This window comes from Euprymna scolopes, chromosome 10 (genome assembly GCF_053919585.1).
Source record: "Euprymna scolopes isolate OS-2025 chromosome 10, ASM5391958v1, whole genome shotgun sequence".
NCBI classification, from domain to species: domain Eukaryota; kingdom Metazoa; phylum Mollusca; class Cephalopoda; order Sepiida; family Sepiolidae; genus Euprymna; species Euprymna scolopes.
The window spans coordinates 113,968,626-113,990,913 of NC_136491.1; the positions used below are offsets into that span (position 1 = coordinate 113,968,626).

General features: G+C 37.8%; 1 protein-coding gene across 2 annotated transcripts in view; it reads left to right on the plus strand.

The window, feature by feature from the left end:
• The window catches only part of LOC145286230 (protein unc-80 homolog), a 542,234-nt gene that overhangs the window by 158,978 nt on the left and 360,968 nt on the right, over positions 1-22,288 (plus strand). The gene's annotated exons all lie outside the window — the stretch shown is intronic.

Consider the following 22,288-nt stretch of genomic DNA (forward strand, 5'->3'; position numbering starts at 1 on the left):
TTTAACAGCAAAATTTGAAAAGGGCAAATTATGTAACAATTTATTATTTGATTCTAACTAGCCAATTAAGAGTTATGCTTTGTTTCATAGCTTATGTCATTGTGTATCAACCGATTGTTGTGGAGTGATAGACCTGATAATGTGTGACTATCTCAACAGTTTTGGTCCGTTAATGTTGTACCACACTGGGAACCATCATAATTGCATTCTTAAGGAGAGTAGGAAGTGGACCTTGAGTTTACTTTCAGCAGCCACGTAACTCTCACTTCTTTTATTTTGTCCTTTAGTCATTACATTCCATGAGCAAGGTTTTTGACAAAGGGGAAAGAAATTGATGATTTCTGGATCAGAATATATATTTATATTCATTTTTTTTTTTTTTATGAATACATAAATTACGAAGCCTCATCTCAAAGGATTCCAAAAAATAATATATAACAAAATCTATCTATCTAATACTTATTTTTAATTAGTTTTTGACCTTTTTATTTTTTTAATTTTGTAACGTTCCTTTCATTAAGTGGCTTTATGTCTTGTCTGGAGTGACTTTCATTAAAAAAATTGACTTGCCTTATGAGCACCTCTCTATCGCCACTATTCATGAAAATGTCTGGAGCCTGCTCTTGGTCTGCCAAATTAGCGATAAAAGTTCCTGATATTTGCATATTAGTTTTGAAAAATGACATTTGATTAATTATTGAGTGATTAAGTTCATTCATTAAAACATTAAAAAAGTTACGTTGAGAAATCTGAAACCCAAACAAAGAGACATATTATGACAGGTAACATTTTTTGGTGATAAACTTTTAACTATTATATTTCACCCAACAAAATATTTACTGAACATATGTTTGTAACAATTCATACAATCGTCCAAATATCTTCATTGAACCATCTGTAAAAAGTTGAATATCCAGTATAGCAGCAAGTCCTGGGAACGTATAACCAGAAAGAACAGTTGGAAAAGTCATACACTATCTACTATAACTATGAAATTCCTACAGCTACCTAGAAAACAAAATGATTAATCCTGATATAGTGGTATGAGCCAAGGATGAGAAAGAAGCAACCTTAGTAGAAGTCAGTGGCCTCAATGATGATGTCTTAAACAAATCTGAGAGGGAAACGATAAAATATTAAGGTCTTATTTCAACATGAAAAAGAAACTGGAATCGTAAGAAGATATCTATTGTTCTAGTAATTATAGGAGTAACCTAACTCATGAAAGAGAATTTCAAAAACTACTTGGCAAATATACTTGGTGAACCAAGTACAGGAGAGATACAAACAATTGCAATTAAAGGGTGGTTAGAATGTAAAAACATATCTTTTGGTTGAAATGTGTGAGATATTCGTTAAAATGAAAATATTAGGATGCGCCATCTGCAGCTAGAACAAAATGTTAAGAAAATTGGAAAAAAAATAAGAACTAAATTTTGTGATAGATGAATTAACCATGATTAAATTTAACCTTTGAAAAGAAAACTTTATTAAAAATTATCTATAATTTTGTAACAATAACCTCAATGCTAATAATCAAATAATAAATTTTAACTTGCATCATTTTTAAAAAAATTTTATTAAACAAAATTTTTTTAAAAATGATGCAAGTTAAAATTTATTATTTGATTTTAATTAGTCAATTTCCATTTGTTATTGTTGTGCTATGTTATTGGCAATATTTTGCTACTATTTATTTTTAAAAATACACTTTATCTGCTTTGGCAATTGAAGCCAAATGGTAAATTTTTTTTCCAATTTCCAGACAAAGATATTTTGCTTTAAACATTTTTATATGAGGATTGATAATTTGCATTATGTGAGTTATTCGGACAATCATTCTCAACTTGATTGTTACATTCAGAATGTTTTAGACACTTTAACCTCTGGCCTTCTTCATGTGAACCTTTTCTAACTTGGGATCCACGTGAAAGTCTTTGTTTTACTATGGAACTTGAATAGAATTTCGAATTGACCCCTTTATATAATCCATAGGGGTAGATTGTTTTCATTTTGTCAGTTGTTGGTTGGTTGGTGGTTTTTGTTTTACGGCATATCAACCCTTTTTAGGTTATTTAATGCCGAATCCAGTGATTTTGAAGAACAATTTTTTAATAGAGTATATTTGTTTTTTTTAAGTCGGTTTCTATTTAACCTATAGTTGGGACCCTAACAGGTACTACTACTCCGGGTCAGAGTGGACCTGGGAGCAATGGCAATTAAAGGGTGGCTCCACACTCCCCAAAGCCCGCAAGCTGGAGCCTCACCATCGGATATAATTTATGGTCATATCCAGGACCCATTTTGTCAGGCAATATCAGATAGAAATTTTAACTTATAGCATAACAGATAAATATGTTGGTGAGTGATCAGTTCTAAGTTACAGATAGTTTTAAGGTTCCATCCTTACTACACGTGATAATAACTAGGAATAACAAAAACCAAAAAATTGTAATGATTTAACACAGAATAAGAACAATGAATTAAATAATAGGTGCTGTTCGAAATTTTGTACAGGTTCTCGCATTTAACACAAAGATTAACAAGTTCAAGTATTAGATTAACAAGTTCAACAAAAAGAAAATCTAGGGTGTCATCAGCTGAAACTTTGTGAATATAAAAATTACAATGAAAATGTTAATCTGAATAACTCAAATAACACAAAGTATTATATAAAAGTTGTATAAATAAATATGAACAAACAGCTATGTGTTTCCATTAAATATTATGGTATTTATTTCTTAAAATTGATTGCTTCTCATAACGGTAGATAAAAAAATTTTATCTACAAAATCTTTTTTGTTCAAACACATATGACATATAAGTAATAAATATAATTACTTCTGCTCTTTTGCGGCACTTTTTTCTTTCCTATGAAAAATTCCTTTTATTTCCATTTGCCTGCTTTACCTCTTAGGTTAGATTTTGTTAACTGCATGTGCATGATTTCAACAAAATATCTTTTTTTTTTTTTCACCATTTTTGTCTTTATCTTTGGAGAAAACAAACAGAAGTCATTATAGATGACCAACTTTTTATCTTACAACTCTTATCATATTTTTTAAAACTCTGTTTGTTCCCTAGACAGTAGAGACTACAAAGACACTGAATTATACTGGTTTTGCATTAGCATCGTTTTGGGGAGATGAACAATAATTTGAGAAAGGTTCATAAAACAAAGATGTGAGTTCTCCATTTTTTTTTTTTTTTACCAAAATCCGTTTTTTTTTTAAATTAAATAAGAAAAGGCTGATTTTTCCTTTTATGACAGTCCTCTCTGAAAGCTGATAATATTACTTTTGCTTTGGAAGCTAAAAGCTCAATTAATACATGATGAGGTTCAGGGATTGGATGAGTTCTGCTTCATCAAAGAATTACTTCCTATTTCCTTCTTGTTACATATGCACTCAGGGTTTTTCTCTTAATTTTAACTTTTTTAGTTGAAACTAATTAGAGTTGTTTAAGAAACAAGTTGCTTTCCTCCTGTTTTCTCTCTAAACATGCAGGTACTGTGCCCCACCGATAGTTAGACACGTCAGCTTATTTTTGCCATTGGCTACTCAAATTCTCCATAAAATTTAATTGGTTTCTATTTCATTAATTTCCATTTACGTACAGATACACACATGTGAATATAGAGTGTAAGGATATTAATCCGATGTTGTATATAAAATAAAGTGGAACAAGGAATGCTGTGACTTTTTGTCTTAATGATTAACGATTAAAATATCATAGAAAGGTCACAGAACTTGTTGCAATCTTCCTGATGAGAGTCTAGTGTAGGAAACTAACTATAGATCCTCTTTGTTTGGATTTGAAACTGTTGGTAATAATGTTTTCCTAATATTCTGTTGTGAGTTTCACCCCTGACTTGATCCACTTGCTTGTCTAGCCACACAATTCATACTAATTTATTTGTTTATTTATCAAGTATTATTATAATTATCATTATTAATTAAGGTAAAATTTATTTTCTATATGCGTACGTTTGCTGTTTCACTTCTACAATTTAATACATTTTGTGATTCTTCAAGATTTAGGAAAGCTAATTTCTCATTCAAACATAGTCTACACGGATCATTCAAGTTCTTGGCTTTCCGTACTATTTTCCATTCAACTATTGCTGAGTGTCTACTTTCATAGAGATTCCAGTGGTGGTTCACTAATGTAGTTTTCATTTAGAATATATATATAAACAGGAAAGAGACTCGAAACCCTGGGAAGATGATTAGTATTATCAAAATGTAATTTATGTTTGGGTTTTCTGAGGATTATATAATTTCACTTATAATAGCTCTACATATGTACTGAGAACTTTTGAAAAAATATTGTTTGTTTTGTATAATACATTCAAACTTAAAACATATATAGAACATAATATATATATATTAAACATAATATATATTGATATATATAAAACATAATATATATATATTAAGTATATATTGATATATTAAACATAATGTATACATATATAACATAAAATATATATATATATATATAAAACATATAAAACAATATATTAAACATAATATATATATATATATATAAAACATAATATATATTGATATATTAAACATATATACATATATAACATAATATATATATATATATATATATATATATATGATGATGATTGCTGCATCTTTCCAGATGATCGCCATCAAATTGAGTTCTCCCAATCTTGTCGTCCATGCCACCTCAGATGACTCTGCACTCCCGCCGCAGATTTTCACATTTTGAAACAGATGTGACATACAAATTGAACAATTTCCATTGAGTTGACTTTCTCTGGAGGTTGAAGGATATTCCTATGAACAATCACATGTCTTCTCAAACCAGCAGTAGACTTGCAAACTTTGCTGCATGTTAAACAGATCGTTTGGTTCGGACTAATAGGTACAAAGTTGACCTGAACAGGAGTTTTGTGCGACTTAAGGTGGTTGACGTAGCCAGCTTTTGAGAAAAGCACTCGTTCACAAGTGTGGCATTTCCAGCTCTGTGTGTCATGACTATCAATTAAACCTTTGCGAAGCTCTCGCTTCAGATTGCTGTGAGCCTGCTTTCTTTTATCTAGAGCATCAGAACTTTCACGTACAAGCTTTCGCCACTTCGGCCTTTGCAGAGTAAGTTCTTCCCATGTGTCGATGTCGATTTATAAGACTTTCAAATTATTCTTTGTAGAGTCCCTGAACCTCTTCCTAGGCTTGTGTTGAGGGTGCTTGCCATTTTCCAGCTCCCCATAAAAAATTTGTTTTGGCAGCCTACAATCTTTCATTCGAACCAAGTGGCCCACCCAACACATGTGAGATCTGATTACAAAGGTCTCAACACTAGAGCAACATGCTCTCACAAGGACTTCAGTATCGGGTACTTGTGCTTGCCACTTGATGTTTCAAGCATTTTTGGTGAAATCGTTCAAGCCATTTAATAGGCCTTTGATGCAATGTCCATGTCTCCGATGAATACAACAGTGTGGTTAGCACACAGGTCTTGTAAACGCAGATCTTAGTCCTGTCTGTGATGCCACAATCAGACCACACTCTCTTCTCCAACCTTCCAAAAGCTACAGATGCCTTCGGAATTCGTCTGTGGATTTCAGTGTCGAGACAGTCGTCCCTCGGCAGAGAACTACCAAGGTACACAAATGAATCAACTACTCCCAGTCTAGCACCACAGACCATGATGTTCGGCTCCATGTATGACTAGCCCGGTGCAGGAGCGAACATCACTTTTCTTTTAGACAGACTGATCCTCAGACCAAAGGCAGTGCAGGAGTCAGCAAAGTTATCCATTATATGCTGCATATCAGTCTCAGTGTGCGACAAGAAAAACAGCCTCGTCTGCATACAGTAACTCCTTGACCAAGACATGATGCAGCATTAAATTTTCTAAGATTAAAAATGTGACTTGTGGTTCAAAACTTTAACATCACACCCCTATCGCAATCTCAAAATGCATGAGCAAGTAGAGCAGTAAAATATATAGAGAAAAGAGTAGGGGCAGGAATATCACCTTGTTTGACACCATTGTCAACTGGGATTTTATCAGACAATTTTCCATTAAACAAGATTCAAGCTTTCATGTCCCTGTGCAGTCCCTTGAATATTCTAACAAAGGTTGGAGGACACCCTACTTTCTCTAAGATTAACCAGAGAGCATCCCTGTTAATAGTGTCAAATGCTTTGATTAAATCCACAAACACAATGCATTTCTTCTGGACATGCCGAGCTGAAATAAGTCATACTCATAGTTCCTCTGCCAGACCTAAAGCCACTTTGTGACTCTGGAATAGCATTAGAACAAACATCCTCCAGTAACCTGTTTAATAGAAGTCGTGCAAGAACTTTCCCAGCAGCTTCTAAAAGCATAAGCCCACGGTAGTGGTTACAAACATTCTTGTGTCCTTTTCCTTTAAACAGAGTCACCAAGACACCATCAATCCAATCCTGTCAAACAGGAACACCTTCCCAGATTTCCTCAACAAAACCAAGGATAGCATTAGCAGTATTCACACCTCCAATCCTAAGAAGTTCCACCGGAACACCATCCAAACCAGGTGCCTTGCCGCTGCTGATTTGTGCAACCAGATTAGGCAAACAATCCATTCTGAATATGATATCACATTGTAGAAGGCTATCAATTGCATCAGCATCTACTGCTGAGGGATTTTGATGAAACACATCAGTAAAGTGCTCTTGCCATCTTTGCAAGATATTTTATGGATCCTTAATGACAACAGAACCATCTTTCGACATCAGGAGAGATATTGAAGAGGTAGGAGGACCAAATACTTGGCGCAGGAGACCATAAAATTCCTTTGAATTTTTTGTGTCAAAAGCCTTTTGGATCTGCTCCGTTATATTCATCCACCATTGGTTTTTCATTTTTCTTAGTTCACGTTGCAATGTGGCTTTGACCTCTTTGTATTGTCACAAATTAATTGAATGCTCTTCACAAAGTAAAGATACGTAAATTGTCTGTGTATTCATCATATTTTTCATTAATTGGTGTAGATGCAACAACAGAGTGCAGAGACTCATAGAAACACAAGATGTCATCTTCATTCGTGAATTCATTTCGCAACTATGGCAGTCGATTAACACACACGTTGAACTTCTAAAGCTTGAATTTGTTTCACAACTACAGCAATTGATTAACACGTCAAACTTCTAATCACATTGATGCAGTTGATACACACTGTTCTCGATCTTCTGAACATACTCCTTTTATTGTCCAAGCGTTCGTCATCAGCCAATTGACGGCCAGAAAAACAGTCACATGAGGGGTGACGTCATTGCTCAATAATCTTACAAAAACCACAGCCGCCATTTTTAATTTCTGCCCTCCCTGTGATCCTGCCAGCAGGTAAGACAACACGCGCAGACACGGTTGCTTTCTTCCTTCATTCTGTTCGACTTTACCCCCCCCCCCCCGGTCTCGAGATCACACATGCGGCATTGCAGCCAGCGCGGTCGTTTGTTACGAGCACTCCTACGGAGGGGATTAGCTGGATTTCTTCATCTTCATCAGGGCTACTTGGGTCAGTGTCCACAGTCCTACTATCCGGCTGCGCTCCATCTTCATCCAAGATCTCAGAAGGGGTAACAGACCTGTCACCATTAACATTGCCAGCAGTCCTTCCATCAAGCTGAGCTCCATCGTCATTGGGGCTCTCAGAAGTGGCGCTGGAACTATCGCCATCTGTGCTGAGGTTCTCAGCCATGTCATCACGGCAATGGGGCATAGGTCGGATCCACATTTCATAATTGGATGATTCATCACTTTCGCTGTTCGCCATTTGGTTTGTATCAAGGGCGGGCCGGACATCCCTCACATGCCGTGGAGTACCATCAACCAGCACAGCCTGCTCACTAATTATGCCGGTGATCTGTCCTCTTCTGAAACTGATCGTACATCGGTTATTGGGAGGCCTTACCCAGACAGTGTCCCCTAACTTGTACCGTCCTTGCGTCCTCTTCTGATTAGGCAGGCAGGCGTCAATGCCCTTAACACGCACTCGATAGCAATGTATCGCATTAGCAGGTGCACTTTCAGCAGTCGCGTCATCCTTTGGTGTTGTATTGTACCTATATACTTCCTCTGCAATCGTACATTGCTTCCTTGCTGCTATCTTCTTCACACTTTGGTGGCACCGCTCCGCTATACCGTTGCCACTCGGTACATACGCACACCTGTGTCTAAGCTGGATCCCCCACTCGTCTACGAAACACTTGAATTCTCCGCTGCAAAAGGCTGTGTCGTTGTCAGTGAGAATCTCTTCAGGTGGCCCCGTTCGTAAAATATGGACTCTAATTGACGGATGACACTCGCCAAGTCCTGTCTTGTTAATAGTTGCCAGATCGCAAACCTCGTTGGTCCGCAATCGATCAGTGTGAGGAAGTGCTGACCACCATAATGGGTTATGTCCATGCCTAATCGGCTCCAATTCTCGTCAACTTCCTGCCGACCTTTCTGCCATTTGGTGGGAGCAGGGTCGATTGACTAGCATATTTGGCATTCCTTGACCACTGCTTCTACTTTGCTTTTGGACACTGACGGGTTCGTTAAGTGTACGAAATAATATGTCCGTCTCACTCCGGGGTGTCCACTGTCATGGTGTACCTTCTTGATTTTATCCGTCTCCTCAACAGAGGCAGCACATAAAGACCCTGGTTCGGCTTCTTTCTTCATTGCGTCGAACCATCTCTGGGGCACACGGGTAAGTCTATCAGCAAGATTGCAGATTGAAGTGACAAGCACCGCACTCACCGATAGGTCGTACTCTCCCACCAACTTCCTTATTGTCTCCAACCTTCGTCTGATTAGCATTTCGGTAGCCGCCTTGGTGGGCACTCTCGTTTTGCCTGTTAGTGTGTCAACTATCCAGTGGTATACACACAGCGAATCCGTGCGTATGCATAATTTTTTGACTTTCCACTGGAGTGCCAAGTTTATTCCTTTTATTACCGCATCCAACTCTGCCAGGTTGATGTGAGCAGCAGCATCCATTGGTCGCAATCAGCAGGCGTCCTCAATCACAGACCCGTTCATCTCCAATAGCGCTCAATCGCGAGGGAGCTCGCATCCACCCACACATTTAGCCTGTCTCCTGCTTGACTCTTGTGATGGTCTCCTTCACCATGCGCAGCAACAGATTGTCCACCGTTTCGTCATCCCAGCCTTTGGTAACTGCACTTGCCCTCCTCTTCATGATGGCTGTCATGGCCCGAGTCCGTCCACATACTGGTAAGTGTCCCACCAGTTTTCCACACAGGGAAAATATAGTCCGCCTCGTGAGGACATGGGGCACTTTAGGAACTGCAGTTCCACGCCCCCACTTCAAGGTCCCTCGCTCCTGTTGAACGCTCAACCCCAAGACACAAGCGCCATCCTCCAAGCGTTCTGGATCCTTACACATCAGTCCAAGTTCGGCTAGCTTGGCCCTCACACGTGATGACGGCACAATGTCTTCATTCACGTATATGTCATCAAGGTATGCTGATGTCCTCTCTTTTACAGTCTTATCCTGTGACAATACAGCATTGACGATCATCTTCATTATTTGGGGTGCAACGTTCAGCCTAAAGCCCAGTCTTGTGAGGCAATACCTCCTACCGGCAAACACTACCGTCTGAAACAGCCACATTGTCTCGCTAACCCGGACCTGCAGATATGCTCTTCTCAGATCCAACCGGGACACATTAGAACCCAGCTGGCGCCACTCTCGTAGTTTGCTAGCGCACACATCAGCATCAGCTGTGAACACATCAACATACGAGTTCAGTTCTCGGTAGTCCATTACCGGCCTGACTTTGGCTTTGTTGTGCTGAGCAACCGCCATTAATGGGATCAAACGCTTAGGAGGTCCAAGTTTCTTGTAGGGGTAGGGAATCAGCCAGCCATCCTCGATCCATTTGCGAAGTTCTTCTTCGTACGCGGGCCTCATGTGGTCGAGCACATGGTATTCTGTTATTCCATTCTGCAGTTTGGCTGGTTCCCGGTTTTCCAACCACTTCCATGAGGCAGTCCAAGCCCTCTTTTGCTCATCAAATTCGACGCTGAAGTCTGGTTGGTCGATCCTTAGCGCAGCACACACTGCTTTCTCCTGAAAATGTACCGCCCCCGTCGCCGTTATATAGACACCACCAAGGGCTCTGATGGCATCATATCCTAAGAGCAGGTCAAAACTCAGGGGTTTTTCGAGCACTACCAGTGCCTCTAGGTTAGCGGAGCTTCCATTTTTTGTCCGAATGTTTACATTGCCCACCCCGCAACATGTGCACATCTCTCCACTGATGGTAATCACTCTGACGTTCTTCTTTCTCCAAGTGTGGCAGAGATCTGCACATACGATAGTGCGGGAGCACCCAGAATCGAGGAGTGCTGAGCAGTGTTTCGTCGATATATATCGGGATGACCGGCAGCGTCTCATTTAATTTCTGCGTGGGGAAGAGGTTGATGCTGACACCTTGTCCCAGTTCCGTTTTCCGGACACTCTTGAGCTATATGGCCAGTTTCCTTACACCGGTAGCAGCGAACAGCCGTTGGTTGTTGCCGGCAGTTCCTTGAATGTGGCCCTGTCCATTGCATCTGTAGCATATGATTCCACCACGTGTACCGGGTCCCTGATATGGTTTCTTATCATTTGGTGTGGACTGAGCAGCAGCAATTATTGGTTCCCTCATCTCGGAGTAATTCTTCATTACAGTCCTGGCCCGATCTACTAGGTCATTAAGGGGCAACGAATCTGCACTTGAGCTAGCTCGTAGTAGTTGCTTTGCTCCTGTCGGGAGTACTGCTAGGAAATTGCATGCTAAGGCCCGCTCAGGCAGTCCACCAAACAACACTGTCAACTTCGTCAGCTCTGCCAAGTACACGTCGACCGTTTCGCCTGGACGTAAGGTCCTTGCCTCAAGTTGCTCCCAAGCAGTGGTGGGGTCAATCGCAAACGCCTTGAACAGCGCCGCCTTGATTTTCTCGTAGTCCTGTTTGCCCTCATGGCTGAGCTGTTGATACACCGCAAAGGCGCCGCCGGACAAACGCAGAGGAACAACACGTTCAAAGTTTTTTACGCCAGACAAAAGGCAATGTAATTCCACCTTTTCCACCCAGTCAAGTACCGGGGTCGATCCATCAAACTCTGGTATTAATTTGAGGTCAATTTTTTCCCCCCATTTCGCCAAAATAGCTTGAATTCGTTTCGCAACTATGGCAGTCGATTAACACACACATCGAACTTCTAAAGCTTGAATTCGTTTCACAACTATGGCAGTTGATTAACACACGTCAAACTTCTAATCACACTGATGCAGTTGATACACACTGTTCTCCATCTTCTGAACATACTCCTTTTATTGTCCAAGTGTTTGCCATCACTGCCTAGCCTATTGAACTTGATTTCGTCGCTAAAAACACTTTTGAACAATATGAAGAGTCATGATCTTCATTGCATCTGACGAAGTCTTGGTGGCGCTTTCTGTTCTTTACAAAAATCATTGGCTTGCGTCTTGAAACATATCCTCTGCCAAGAGATGGACCAGAGAGGTCAGCAGTGGGTGGTCTCAACAGGTAGATGGGTTCATGCGATATCAGTTGTCTTAGTATACCACTAAAAACTGTAAGCCACCAAGGCCTGGTTGTACACACGGCAAGAAACGGTGCATTAACCCTAAGTCCCTGTGGCAATACTCTTAACTTCGTCCAGTGCTGGACCCCGTAAAATGTACCAGACACTTATCACTGGAATTACTGCTTTGGTGCTCAGAGCACACAAAACGTGCATGGCCCCAAGGCAATGTGGCAGTACCTTTAGCACACTGGTTGGCCATTTGTCATCAGATGGTGTGGTTGTAGTTCTTCCCGTAGGTGCTTTGGTGAATAGCTGGTTGTGGTGTCAGTGCTGTAAATAACTGTGTTTACAAATCAAAGCAATTTAATTATTCAGGGATCATTTTTTTATAAATCAGAATAATTATTCATAAAATGCTTCCGGGTACACTTTGTGCAAAAGAAAGTTAATTCTACGGGTTCTTAATGGTTTCAAGATGCAGGATCTTTTCAACTTGAGTTCATTCAGACAGCTTCTTAGTCAGAGTAGGAAGAGCTTTTCAACTTAGCTCTTTTGGAGAAGTTATCTAGCTCTGAACAAGAGCCCAAAGCTGATGTGTATCCTCTTCGATGGTCAGCAGAAGTTCTCTCTCATTTGCCAAACGATGTTTTTTTTTTTTTTTTTATGGAACCCTAATTCCGACCACCATCACTTTGAGATCAGCATTTCCTCTTCTATCGTTTGGAGATTACTCCTTCCCTTCTATTGTCTTTCTCTTCTCTTTCCTTTCCTCTTCTGCATTTTTCTTTCTTTCTTTTTCTCTTAAACCATATCTCTCTTTAATTCTCTTTTTCCTTTTTCTTTCTTTCTTTCTATCCAGCTCCTTAGCTCCGAAGAAATGTTATTATCAACTATGCTTTTCCATCTATCAAGTTAATTCTTATCTGGGTGGGCTATCACTTTAACATAAAACATGTGGTCTACTGCCGATATCTTCATGGATGTCAGCTAGACTTCCTGTCTTCAGTTACTTTATTTGCCCACCATATCCACGATAAAAACATATTCCAGACTTTGGAGAAAAAAATGAATTTCTTAAACCTTGTGTCAAACACCCCGTCTAGCCTGTAAGCAAGGTGAATTGATATTACCCAGCACATGCAACAATGTTACATTAGTGGATATCCTTAACTTGAGAGATGGAAGGGTTGGTTCAGAAAACTGACATTAACTACAGAGCCCTAATGACACACACAAGCATGTACCCCTGATCAACAAGTCAAGATTGTATAATGCCTCTGTGTTGCTTTTATTATGTATATAAATTGTGTGAGCCATGCTTCACTCCCTGGCTATTAACAGCACTAGAATCAACACTGCCAGAATAATAAGAAGAGGAAGAAAAAGAAAACGATGACACAAACGTTGAGGTAGTTGTTTAGTTGGAGGTGCATGTATGGCCCCACACATAGTTGCAGCTTTCATGCAAGCATGGATTTCTAAAGCATATATAAATACTAGAAGAATACTCATTTATGAATATGAATGTTTATTTGCTGTGTGAATTATTTGGATCAGATTAATGTTCTCATGGATTTTATACTCCAACATTTTGGCTAATGTAACTTCTGACTTTCTTTGGGTTTGTCTTGTCAAACTCAGGAATCTTCATCAAACTTGGGATAGTTAGAACTATGTACAGAATTTCAAACACATTTCAAACTGAACCCGTTTTTTAATCTCTTAATGAGTGTAGAATGTTCTTGTTCAATCAGCTATGATCAAGTGAAAGTCTTAAGTAAAGGCCAGGGAAAACGTGGATTGGTGAATGATAAAAATGGACTTTAGAGAAAGAGGAATAAATAAAGACCTGGCAAAGATGGGTTAGTACGGAAGTCAGTTTTTTAAAGCTGTCCAACACATGCCAGCATGTAAAATAGGAGGTTAAGCTGAATATGATGATGATGATAATCACCTGTACTGATAGATTGAAGTGTCAATCTCCAAAAGATGGTCATTTAGAACTCATTACTTTGCACTTTATTTGTTTCTGTATTTCTTTATATTTTGTCAAATAGACCACCGAATAACCCTGCTAACAATAAATGGTCAAACTTCACCAAAAGTCAACAGTTAATAATTCTGTGTTTATATGGTAATATTGTTATATAACCACTTAGTTTGGTATATGAATGAACAATGAAAATTACAAAGTGAGAAAACTGACTTCTAGTAAGGAATTCCATAACGGATTAATGAGGGGTGGGGGACATTGTCAACCTGTTTGTCGAGCGGCTAGGGTTGTCGAAAAAGGAGATCCATTCCCAGTTCTGAGCACCAGGTTCTAGTCATCTAACCAACTCTGACTTTTCCTTGACTTGGCGATTGGCTTGGAACGTGGTACCCCTCAATGTCATATTACACAGTTCTGGATTAGTTGACTTGCCTGGGTGTTCCAGTTGCAGGACCCCAGTGGAAGGAATGCCGGAACATGCTTTCTTCAAATGCAGTGAACATTCGGCAATACTAGGGGATATAATTCAATGAGGTGATCGCTTGTATCGAAACTGAGCATCCTCGCTTACTGAAGGTATCTTAATGTCATCTACAATGTTGGGCTGCCATGGGACAAAAAGAAATGGATGGTGTTTTTCGCGATCCTGAATGTAGCAAGAATGGTGGTGTGGAGGTCGTGTCTAAATGAGAACCGAGGGGTTGAATATTTTGCTGATCAAGATCTGATCACATTCTTTAAACACCAATTGAAAGTCAAGATCAGATGTGATAGAAAAAAGATTACATTCTGCAGTTTTTGAAAGAAGATGGACCTGTTAATTCACCCTTGTCAATTCATTTGTCTGCACTTTTCTCAATAACTATTTGCAAAGAACTTTGCAGCTAATTCTACCCTATGCGACGAAGGCCATCAACTCCCCATATTTCCTCCTATAACACAGAACAAACTGGGTAGCATACAAATATCCGTGCATGAGGTCGCCAAGCTAATAAAGAACCTAGATTCCAGTAAAGCAACTGGTCTTGATGGCATCCCAATTATAGTGTTAAAAAAGCTTCAACCAGAACTTGCTCCCATACTTACGAAACTATTTAAGCGCTGCCTTAAGGAGAAGTGCTTTCCGACTCCCTGGAAGACCTCATCAGTTTGCCCTGTATTTAAGAATTCAGGTGATAAGTCATCTCCCTCTCAGTACAGACCAATAAGTCTCCTGTGTGTTATGAGTAAGTTGCTGGAATCCATATTAAATAGAGAAATAGTCAACCACCTCAGCAGGAATAACCTTCTTAGTGACACACAATATGGTTTCCGCTCTGCAAGATCCACCGCAGATGTGCTGACGGTTATATCCCACAGGATAAGTGAATCTCTTGACAAAGGCTTTCTTTCTAGGGCAATTGCTCTTGACATATCAAAGGCCTTTGACAAGGTATGGCATAAGGGTCTACTTCACAAGATTTCCAGCTACGGTATAACGGGAAATGTTTTCGCAATCATTAAATCATTTCTCTCCGATAGGCTCATAAGAGTAGTGGTCGATGGACAAAAATCGGAGGCCTGCAATATAAATGCTGGAGTCCCCCAGGGGTCAATCCTGGGCCCAACTCTCTTCCTGATCTACATCAATGACCTCCCTAAACACATACTTAAATCATTCGTTGACATCTATGCTGATGACACAACCATCTACGGCAACACATCAAAGGCTGTAAATGACAAAGTTCTCTCTGATTCTCTCTCCTCTGATCTCGAGCGCGTGGTTCAGTGGGGGAAGATGTGGCTGGTTACCTTTAATGCATCCAAAACCAAACTCCTATCTTTACATCATCAACGCCCTGATCCCCAGCTGGCATCAATTGTGATGGATGGCTCTCGTCTGGGTGAGGCTCCGTGTTTTGACAAGCTTCTGGGTTTAACCTTTACTCCTGATCTGAAATGGAACACGTACATCAAGTCTGTTGCCAAGGTCGCTGGAAAGATGGTGGGATCCTTCTACCGCTCCAGAAGATATCTCACTACTGATGCAATTCTCTATCTATATAAAAGCCAAGTACGTCCAAGGATGGAATACTGTTGCCATATCTGGGCAGGAGCTGCTAAAAACAGCCTATCCTGCCTTGACAGAGTACAAAATAGACTTCGTGGCTTAGTGGGGGATGCCCTTTTCTCTACCCTGCAACCTCTCTTCCACAGAAGAGACGTTGCGAGCCTGTCCTTGTTTTATCGTTATTTCCATGGCAGATGCTCGTCTGAACTCCAATCTCTGGTCCCCCCTCGCCAATCTTTCACGAGAAACACCCGTCTAGCTGAATCCACTGTGAAAAATTTCCCCCACTCTATATCTGTGCCTAAATCAAAACGCGGATTCCATGAACAAAGCTTCTTTCTTAGAACTGCATGCCTGTGGAACTCTGTTCCGTCTGCCTGCTTCCCTCCAGACTACAATTTGGATGTCTTCAAGTCCAATGTTAACAAATTCCTAATGAACCGCCCCCTTAAGTAAACACTTCATCAAATCTCCACACTAACGTAATGTACTTGCAATAACCCTTATCCCTGAGTGGCTTCCGGGCCTTGATAAGTGGTGATCACTGTGTAAAAAAAAAAAAATTAAAAAAAAAAAATAAATAAAAATAACTACGCCTTGGAATTTTTAAAAATTTTGCACAAACATTAAACATGATATGAGTAAAAAAGTAACAGAACAGATTTTCCGGGAAAACTCTGGGTTAAAATGACTAAAATTGACACATTTGTGCTTATTAAAAAAAAAATTGAATGCCTGGGATTTTTGTAAAACTTTCTGAAAAGTTGTAACTAACTGATTTCTATATAATTTTGTTTGTCTATATTTCGCAATAACTCTTGGGGGTGCCCTAGGGGCTCTTTTAGGGCTAATAAAAACGCTCCATTTTTTGGACTATTTTACTATATTTGTCTAAAATTTTCTGTGTATGTCTATTTAGCAGTTTTGCATGGTGCTGAACTCAAATTTAAATATGTTAAGGCCTTGGGGACTTTTTGGGCTAAATGAGGGGCAGGGGAAGCAAATGATGAACTTAGTCATTACTTTTTTGCATGGTGCAGAACTCAAATTTACATATGTTTAGGCCTAAAACTGCACCGTTTGTTCATTTTCACCAGGATTTGATGTCCCCAGGGAACTTTTGAGGCTAAATGGGGGGGGGGGGGACTGCTGAACTTAGTCATTTTTTTTTTATGCCTCTTTCACTGTGTACTCAAGGGGGACCATGCATGCTTCACTTGTTCATTTTTTTGTTTTTTCCCCACTCCATGATAAAATGAAATTATCTATATATATAAAAGCGAAAATGTGTGCATGTGTGTTCACTTTTTGTGTATGTCCAAGAAAGGCTTTTTTCAGAGAAGCGTTCGGTCGGCTCACAACTTCTTAAAACTTTTTATATCACATAATAAATCATAATATCTCCGAGTTAACAACGAATCTCGCCTATTTATTTAATTTGCTTGACGTCGGGAAGATAAATATTCAACTGTTTTCGCTCGCCGCATGTGGATTAGGCTTTTTCCTATAATAAAAGCGACACTAATTCTGCCAGTATTTTTCCGGTCGCCATCGCCGGAAATGTCCGAAAGCAATCAGATTTGATCAATGTGGAAATATTTTCCTTATATCAGACAATTGCTATTCAAATTGGACAAGGGGAGCTGCAGCCCCCCCCCCAACATCTTGGGAAAATAAAAATAAAAACCCCGCAATCAAAATTGACCTCATTAAGTCATTAAAACGTGCACCTGTCAATTCTAAGTAGTTAAATAAATTCAAACATGTTTCCGTTAGTATGTCGCGGTGGCCCAATGGTTAACCTCGCATGTTTTTTTTTTTTCACACTTTAATTTCCAACTTTGCCTCAAGGGTTCGGGTTCGATCCTCATATTCACCTACCAAAACTTTTTTTTTTATTTTAACCCCCCCCCCTCTCTCAGAGTTTTGATTTACCTCCAAACACCCGGGCAACGCCGGGTACCCCCCGCTAGTTTTTAATAAAAATCATTCATTTATGTATATATTTATTTTAAAACAAAACAAAAAAACTATTTGGGAATTATTATATTGGAGTGAATGACATATTATGGTGATTGAGAATTCTAGTTAGGAAAATGTTAGACAAATATTATCTATAGTGACCCCCCCCCTTTCTCCACACTTTTGAATGACGTTGTGCCTAATTTGTTTCAATAAATGTTACATTTTTTTAAATGAATAACTTTTTCAAAATGTATCTATTCCATCCTCAATCACAGAACGAGAAGTACTTACTGTGGCAATTTGTTTATTGTGTCCCATTCAAAATGCTCATTATTTTAGTGAGCTGAATATACTTCACATCAAAAAAACTTGTACCTAACTTTACTGATGTAGCAAATAATAAATCGGGAAACATACAAAATTTGAGCCCAAGATTTTGAAAAGTTTGAATCCTGTAGGCGTCTAACTTTTCACCTTTTCTTTGTTTATTCCCAGTCCCTTGGACAAAATTAACCATTTATTTAATGGTATGACCTATGCAAACATAAGTATCAACTGAAAAGAAGCATGATATATATATATATATATATGAGGATTGACTACTGGACTGACTGCAGTCAAAGTTGACTTTGTGACTGGGTTCAAGGATTGACTACTGGACTGACTGCAGTCAAAGTTAACTTTGTGACTGGGTTCAAGGGTTCAAATTCTTTGATTGGTAGTAATTATCACTTCCTACACTTATGATTGCATAGGCATTAAACATTAGTATTTGTAGGTATAAAAATAAGTAATATATATATATATATATATATATATATATATATATATATATATGATAGTATTTGTAAGTATAAAAATAAGTAATATACATATATAGATATTATGACGTCCTGATTTTCTATGCTTTGAAAATCAAGCTATTTTTATTTTACATCTTATATTCTTTCTCGGCTCTGTTTGGATCTAACTTAATCTTTAATATTCTGTTTTTTGTTTAGTGTCTTGTCAATCTAATTCAGTCGCATCTCGCATTCACACATGCATACACGTTTCTGGATCTTCAATATGTCATTGATTAAAATGTCACAGTGACTCACTACCTCCCAGCTTAATACTGTTTGCTTGTATATATGTCAAGCCAAGTTACACCGATTTATGCTTTCCGTTATAATAATAAGAATATTATATAATAATACGCTGACGCAATTTCATATAAGTATGTACGTTATCACCCTCCCCCTTTTTTTTTGAAAGACGGGATTACCTGATCACTAAAGATACAATGCAAAAGAAGTAATTTAAAAAATTTCAGCTGATGTCGCTGTCATATCAAACGTGAAACTCAAACTAAAATACAGTTTCTTGGCTTTTGTTCTAGGACCAAAGTGTAGTATCTGTTCTCTCTAAAAATGTTAGGATAATATCGGGGGGGGGTCTGTTTATATCGAACGTCCATGTAATGTCACAAACTCCTACAAGTTTTTTTTTAAATAACCTGGATAATGTTATATTTTTAAATAAGCAGCAAAATCCTACCCCTTCACCGTAGAGATGCCTAGTTACCGGAAAGCTTTCTGCTCTAATAGTTTCTTACCTCAAACTGCTATACTTTGGAAATTTCCCTCCTCTTTCCTGTTTCTCTGACTGTGCTTACATGCAGAAATTTAAATATAATGTGAATAGATATCTCACTGCTCAACTTCCTATATAGTGCCCCTATTGCCATGGCCCCAGTTAGTAGCATTGTATGTGGGAGAACACACCTTGTTGCAAGTACTTCAATATTATCTGCTAAAACTACATGGCAGAGTCTGTTCTCAAATATGCAACAACGCTTTCTTGCATATGGATGGATATATATATATATATATATATATATATATATATATATATATATATATATATATAGTTGTTGTCAAAACTTGAAGTATACATTTTGCTGAATAGGATTGAGCCAGCCCCAGCTACAAAGTGTTTTAGGTGATCCACTAGGCACAGCTTGGTGTCGTACACTTCAGATGTCATCATTCACTGCAGCAAGCATGTACTTGACATGCAGGTTCAGGAAGGCATCTTGCAACAGGTTGCCAATATACCATTACGTGGAGTACCGTCTTGTTGCTTACCTACCAGGCGAATTTATTTGGGGGTGCATCTTTCCCCTGTGAATTAAACGCACCCACAGATACCAACTTGAAAATTTCTATGATTTTTATATATATATATATATATATATATATATATATATATATATATATATATATATATAGATGATGACTATTGGAATCATTGATTATAAGAAATAAATCCAATTCAAAATGTCATAGGTCATTTGTACTATTTCATAGGCAATTCTTTAAAACCATAAAATTGCTTGTTGTAAACAGCTGGATTCTCATTAACACATTGTCAGTAGTCAGCTGAATGTGTTGTGGCATCTCTCTTTCTTTCTTTTTTCTGTTGTTGTTGTTGTTGTTAACAGTCGTAGTCATTGTAAAGATATAACAGTAGAAGTCTCTGTTTTCTGCTTTCTTTTGGTTCTCTAATAGATAAAAAAAAAAAAAAAATCAAAGCCAAAATTCTTGCTCTATGGCGTTATGTGCTTTCGTTGCTTTATTCTTTTACAGCCCTGCAATGTTGCATATTACATAAGCTCTTCACTCTCTTCCCAAAGGTGCTGGGAATAGAGCTTCCCAAAAAGACGTCTGAATATTTTCAATTCAATTATTAAAGAGGAAGGGATCTTGCTAGTTTTTCTTTACATGTCACTTGAGACTTTCTATTCATGATGATATATCCTAATGCATAGCTCTAATTCTAATCTTAAACTTCTAATGGAATTTGTCACTTTTCTGCTTTATTTAACATTATATGGAAAATTTTCTTTTTAACACACCGTTGGCTGAATATTGTTACAATATAGGCATCTCTCTGTGTAAGTGGCAATGCTGATCGTTGTAGCGAAGATATAACAGTAGAATTTTCTGTCTTCCACTTTTTCTTGTACTCTAATAGCGTAACAATAAAAAAATATAGACAAAATTCTTGCTTTATGGTGTAATATTCTTTTATTGCTTTATTCTTTTACAGCATAACAACGTTAAGTTTCTTCTTGTCTACTCTGAAGGGGGGGGGGGTGAGAACATTAGTTAAAGTGGTCTGAATCCAATCAGCTCACCAGTCAAAGAGAAAGATTTGAAGTTCCAAAAAAAACAAAAAAAAAACAAAGACTATATGATAATAATTACAAGCACAATCCCAAAGCTTCTTCCTTTTTCTTTAAAAAAAAAAGAAAAGAAATCATTATTGAGTTTTATATGTTCTTGCGATTAATTATTATTTATGCGATATTATTTCACTTTGCTGCTGAATTGTGTAGTTATCCTTGCATGTGTGTTGCTCTTACATTTTACTTATATTTTTATGCAAATTGTATGACCACTTTTGTTTCTCATCTTTGTTATAAAAATATGTTCCATGTCTGTAAACATGTTTGGTCAGTCAATGTGTTTGGTACCAAGGCAACAAAATGATTTGCAGGAAAAAGATGCTGCTGTTAAATATCAATATTACTGTTGTTAAAAAATGCTTTTATTGTTATCATTTATTATTATTATTGAGAGTCTATTCATGAGTTTTTATTTCTCTGATTTTTTTTGTCTTTTGTCTACACACATTATTCTGCATATGAATTCATCTTCTGATTGTCATCGTACCTATCCTTAAAGATGTATTTGTAAAATAAGTTATCAATTGATGCCTACGAAATATGTATATAGTTTTTTCTTCACTGTGTAATGATGCTAGCAGTTTAGTGGGCCTAATTAGCATAAGCGTAGGAAAGAGCCTATATATAATTCTCTAAGAAGAATGTTAGTGAAAGCTTGAGAAAATAGCAAATGACTTCCTGATAAAGGTGGCCTCCTATGACTGATTGACTATCCAGTCATAGGTTTGCATAGGTCTGCCCTTTGGCCACTAATTCGACATCTGATTACTATTTAGTTTGATTCATGGTATTTCTTTCATGAAGTTGCCAAGCTTTCAAATCCTCCTTGTTGCAGTACAGATCTTGCGTGGACAGTCAATACCAAACACGACATGAACTTCCATGACACAGGCTGTATTTATCCACTAACCATTGTGTTTGACCTGACTAAACCATGCTACATCCATATAAAATAAAATTGCAATAAAGCCACAAACATAACTTTTTTAGTAATAAAAATATAGTAATGGCAAATCAGTATGCCTGACAAGCATAGAAGGAAAGAGCCTGCCTCTCTCTCTCTCTCTCTCTATATATATATATATATATATATATATATATATATATATATATATATATTCTCTCTAAGAAAAGTGTTGTAACAAATTTGACTGGCCACTAACGAGGCTAATCTTTCACTTTACAACACAATGATTTCTTTGATAATGTGATCCAACTTTTCTTAAAGATATTAAAAGTGGATCTGATTAGCTAAGATTTTTTTTTTTATCATTCTCATATTAGAACATTCTACTGTGAACAAATATAAGAAAGACAAAATTTTGATATATAATATTTATTTTTATATATCTCAGTCTTTATCCCACTCTTTGTTTTGATCAAATTCTATTAAATGATTCTGATGCTAGAAAATTTTGGTGCAAGTCTGTATCTGCCCCCCTCCCATGAAAAACAAAACTAACAAAAATAAAGAAA